Here is a 6,000-nt window from a genome sequence, read left to right on the forward strand (position 1 = left end):
CTGCATCCCTTTGTGTGGCCATCTGGTCTTCAAGCAATGATATACGAGTCTCTGCTTCCGCCATTCGCTCGGTAAAATCATTGCAGGTTTTTGCCAACCGTATTTTGCAACTTCCTACAAGCGGTGTGTGTTTTTAGATTCTCTGCCCGTGTTTCTAACCTATGCTCAGAGATAGATCGATATATTGCTCCAATGATACTTGGCCTTGTAATTCTTCCATGGGACCCCCAGTTGACCCCAGATCCAATCCTTCACGCATCTTGCTCCACACCGAAGGGCTCACAGTCAGTCATCGTTGTCATCATTGGGCCAGTCCCCCGAACCTGCATTTTCTTCCAAACCGTAAGGGGCTCTATAGATGTACCCCCTAACGATGGTTCCGTACCATTGCTATTATCAATACTTATAGGGGAGGTATCTGGAGACCCCTTTTCCTGCAGTTGGAAGTCCTCCTCCTCATCTACATCTGACTCCTCTGAATGTTCAGATAATGAATAAAACTCGCTTTCCTTACTACTAATAGGCTCATTCCTATCCTCCACAACAGTATCATCGACGTCATTGCCATCAGTTAGAGGGAGTTTATCAACATTGGTATAAGGTGACTCAGCCGCTTCCACAAACAGATTACCTTCTCCACGAGGTGAAAAGATCAACTCAGATATGCAAGATTCAGGGGGTGCTAGCGGAGGTGTTGTCAGCTATTTACCAGCGATCTTTTGAAAAATCTGAGGTATCTTTGGTGTCCCATATGTAAGGCCTTTATCCTGTATCGTAACTATCGGTGGTGTGCTTCCAAGCACTTCATTTGCACTCCTAACTGCTAATGCTGCTCGTGTGCCAACTACAGTCTCCCCTATAGCTATTGTCTTCCCGCCACGAGCTACTTTTGGTGCCATACCGAATTGTTAGTGTGTCCAAAAAAACAGTAAGCAGTAAAATAAAAAATAAATAAAAAAAGGTTCTTTTTTTTCCCGTTGTGGGGAGCTTATTTCCCCAGATAAGCCAGGCGCTGACACAGTCCCTCTATAGAATACAAAACAATTCGCTTACAGTTTTTCTTCACTCTCTTCTCTCTCTTCCTTTTGCAGCCTTAGTCCAACTCTGAAATCCCTGTATCAGGAACGATGTTAGCAAACAAAGCAGCTGTCTCCTCTCACGGCTCCAACCTATGCGATAAGACAAGTACCGCCCACATCGCCGGAATCAAAAAAACAAACTGCCTCCACACATGGAGATTAAAGTACCACTCCAGTTTACAGCTTGAGAACAGAGATATTGCGGCGGTTGTCAGCGATTTTCGATGATTGCGCGAGTCTCTGCCAGTCGGTCCAAGTTGATTTCAGCACACAGGAATCACTGCTGCCACTACGGTACGGCTGCATCAAACCACTAGGAAAGGGCGAGCAGATGAGGAGCTCCTCACACAAACGTCCGAACGGACGCCATCTTGCCTCCGCCTCTTAAAAATTTTTAATTGATGATATCTTGTGATTTGACAAATGATGCTGAAACTCTCAAACAACTTTTCTCTTGGCTTAACAGTTCTGATTATTTGAAATTTACATCCAAGTATTATAATGAATCTATTGACTTGTTTGATCTCACTGTAATACCTGCAGCAGTGGTGCTTGGAACCACCTTATTTTAGAAATCCACCAAGTACAATACACTCCTAACACATTCTAGCAAACATCCTAAAGTCCTTATGGGTGGTCATCTTTTGGGCCAATTTCCTAGGATACATAGACAGTGTAGATGAAATGAAAACTAGTGTAGATGGGCTACTGTCTGCACAAAACTCCTAGTTGAAGCATTAGTTAAGAGAGCAATACAAAACGCTTGGTATTACCAATCTGAAAATTTATTAACACCTAAGTGGAAGGAAAAATCAGTGACTTGCCTGTTACAGTTTTTGCCCCTCAAAGCAAAACATTGGTCAAAATCATTAAAAAACATTTGTAGTAATTATGTCCATTGGCCTAACCCAAAAAACTTCATGTTTTCATTCAGAAAAGGAAGAACGTACAAGATCGCTTAGTACTTAAAAAACATGCAGCTTTAATAAAGAACAAGCTGAGAATCACATCAGGTGGAAGGTTATAGAGGTGGCTGAGAATCCACAGTGTGGTGGTGACTTGCATATAGTACTCAATAAAATCGGATGTAAATAGATAATGGATGCAATACTATGGAAAATGGTCTAAACATAATGGAAGAATGGAATACAATTATTCTTACATAACTCCATGTTAATCTGTTTAGGACAATTTTTCCATTACTCTCAAAGTTAATGCTGTACCCCCTAGTATTAATAAGGTAAACATCTTCTAAACTTCCTTTCAAAGGTGATGTTGTTTCTTCCACTCTTTTTAACATCTTTTTTGGCATAATTGAAAAGCAGTTCTATGATGATTTTTTATATGAATTACATCAGGCATAGTTGATTGTTACCCTCTACCTTCTGTCATCCATCTATTGGTTCACCCAATTTTTCTATATCCAGCATATGTGAGTACACTTGAGGAATGCAAAATGTCTATTCCATGCACATGAGAGAGACAGCTCATTTTTAAATTAATTTGTCTAAATCCAACAACGTGTGAGTGGCCCTCAAGAAATACATATGTCTTATCTATTCACATGAAAAAGACACAATTTCACACTACATGCATCTTGTCACATTTTATATAACCATCTTGTGGTCTAGACTTATTTTAGGGTATCAGAAGCACCCTATAATTTAGCATGTTGATAATGGTGCATTGGCAATTGTGTAATTGCTGTTGGCCGTTACCACGATACACGCGAGTTTCCCTCTTCTAAAAAAATTAATTTCCAGTATGTTTTGTGATTCTCACATCAATACGTTTATTTAGATTTTTATTGTACCTTTTCAGTCAAAATTCACTTTTGCTACAATACTTTTGACCCGATTCCGTGGGGCACAATTTCACAATGCATGTTGGCCACCTTTTATTTAGTTGAAACATGTGCACTTTTAATGTGATAATGCTGAATATAGACGTGTTCAGAAGCCACGCCGAGACCCAAGCTCGTTTAGTATTTATTGCATTTATTGGTAAGCAGTGCACAATGTGCCTTGTTCTACAATTTATCCCAGTGTTTTGAAACCCATAATTACCTAAAGTTGTGTTTTGCAGATGACTCAATTGGACCAATAGACGTCATTTAGGGGTCGCCAGGGGTCGCAGTTGCAACTCCTGGCTAGCGTCTTGCTACCTCTGACACTGCCCTTGCGACCCCTGGCCTCAGGTTGCAAAGGCGGCACCATTTTTGTGATAGAGAATAAACACAACCTTGGGAATTCTCTGTCTATAAAACAGCAGCTTCTCCAGGATCCTCAGGACAGTTTACAGTTGAAACATTACATTGTTTCAATTTGTCTCATCAGGTCAGGTGTTGCTTAGCATTACACCTTTGGGGCCTCCTAGGCCCCTAGCTACACCAAGCACAATTTTGCTTGTCTCGCAGGATCTAGGTTCTGGTTTGTTTCACTGGATTTGACTGAATCTTGAGCGGCCACCTTTCTCACAGAATAAAATGGGCTATTTGTTCATGTTTTAAAGATTTTTATAAGCCAAGTCTGGTATTTCAATTTGAAGTAAAATTCCTTATATATTTTCAAAACAGGTTAATTCTACCTCTGTTTTATTGTATAATCAAAGAGGGTTCGTTTTGAAAGCTTTCAAATACTTGTAAGTGAATTCCTCTTCTATTGATTGATGTAAGATTTCAAAGTGGGAAAATAACTAGCTGATTTTTCAATTTTACACTGGCCTTGGCAATATAATAGAAAAACTAACTGTGAACTGGTGGTCACGCAAGAAAAAGGCTAGAAAGAGGAAACCAGAACAAATGAACAGCAACCAATAGAAAATTTCTGAAATCTACAGACAAAGGTGAGTATATAGAAAACAAGAAACTAAAATAGTACATTAGGATTTCCATCAACTGCCAAGGGAGGCCAGTGTCATCATTTGGTCATCCTTGGGTCTTGTAACTACTCCTCTAAACCTAGAGGCAGATGTAGTAGCCAAGATTAGAGAGAGGGTAGTGAAGTACAAGTTGGAGAGAGAGATCGACCAAGAGCGGCCATATGTATTTCATATGATGAAAAACAGTGTACAGAATTGAAGTGCAAGTGAAAGTTAAAAAGGGATTTGGGGGAGAGAAATTATGTTTAATATGTATCTCTCTACCAATCCGGTTAAAAAGCGTGTAGCGGCAACTTTTAACCAATAGGTTGCATTACAGAAGGGTCGCCTAGTTTCAGCCAGTAGGGATTTTATTCCCGGCTTTCTTCAGGACCAATATATAATAGCTACTGCAATATTAGTGATAAAAAGAAAATGTGACAAGTTGTCCAACAATACAACCTGATACAAATAGACCTCTGGACAAGTAGGGTGTATTTCACTCCTTACTTGTGTGAGTGTCTGACCTCACCTCACCCGGTAGCCAACTCAGGTAATGGAGACCCCGCCCTCTCCGTCGGTGCCTCGGTCCCTCCTGAGTTTGTGGGAGGTGTGTGTCAGGAGGGACCGAGGCACCGACGGAGAGGGCGGGGTCTCCATTACCTGAGTTGGCTACCGGGTGAGGTGAGGTCAGACACTCACACAAGTAAGGAGTGAAATACACCCTACTTGTCCAGAGGTCTATTTGTATCAGGTTGTATTGTTGGACAACTTGTCACATTTTCTTTTTATCACTAATATTGCAGTAGCTATTATATATTGGTCCTGAAGAAAGCCGGGAATACAATCCCTACTGGCTGAAACTAGTCGACCCTTCTGTAATGCAACCTATTGGTTAAAAGTTGCCGCTACACGCTTTTTAACCGGATTGGTAGAGAGATACATATTAAACATAATTTCTCTCCCCCAAATCCCTTTTTAACTTTCACTTGCACTGCAATTTTGTACACTGTTTTCCATCATATGAAATACATATGGCCGCTCTTGGTCGACCTCTCTCTCCAACTTGTACTTCACTACCCTCTCTCTAATCTTGGCTACTACATCTGCCTCTAGGTTTAGAGGAGTAGTTACAAGACCCAAGGATGACCAAATGATGACACTGGCCTCCCTTGGCAGTTGATGGAAATCCTAATGTACTATTTTAGTTTCTTGTTTTCTATATACTCACCTTTGTCTGTAGATCTCAGAAACTTTCTATTGGTTGCTGTTCATTTGTTCTGGTTTCCTCTTTCTAGCCTTTTTCTTGCGTGACCACCAGTTCACAGTTAGTTTTTCTAATGTAATGATATAGGGGATTTGAACTGTTGTGTTGGTCGTTAAAATGTTCCCTTAGACCCTTTTCCTTTTGGAAGTTATTGTCGATGTTCTTGGCAATATAATACCAGCCATGTTGGTTAAATACATGCAATGTGGCAGCCTTAAATTGAACCAGGGAAGGGAAGAATCACAAGAACTTGTTTCATTAGTCTGTCCTGGCTTAATTAGGGAGACGGTGTAGCCTTACGGCTAGAGCGGTCGATCTCAAAGTTGGGGAACCGGGTTCGATTTTCGGCAACGAAGCTCAACATCCTGTGATTCTGGGCAAATCACGTAATCTCCCCGTGCCTAATGAATGTGTCCTTCGGTAACGAAACTGGAGCTCATGTAAAGCGCTCTGATACCTGATGTCTCAGGTCTAGTTTGCACTATATAAAACGCGTCACTTCATGTGGCTAAATCAGGGCCAAACTTCACATGATGCCAATTTATATGATGCTATCAGGGCTAAAGAGCATTTGGCCACACCCTGTGATGTCAGAGATCAAAGGGCATGTGAAGTCACTTCTGCAGCCCATGGCATTTTCATGAATCGACGGCCATGATTGGACCACATTGACAGGTGTTCAGCCCCATTAAATTTGATGTTTATATTGGTCATACTTACCAGCCGACCCTGAATGCAAACTGAATCAGTGCCAAGGCATTAACCTTTTGAGTCCTCTCTTCATCTTACATTCAC

Source organism: Triturus cristatus, chromosome 6 (genome assembly GCF_964204655.1).
Source record: "Triturus cristatus chromosome 6, aTriCri1.1, whole genome shotgun sequence".
NCBI lineage: Eukaryota > Metazoa > Chordata > Amphibia > Caudata > Salamandridae > Triturus > Triturus cristatus.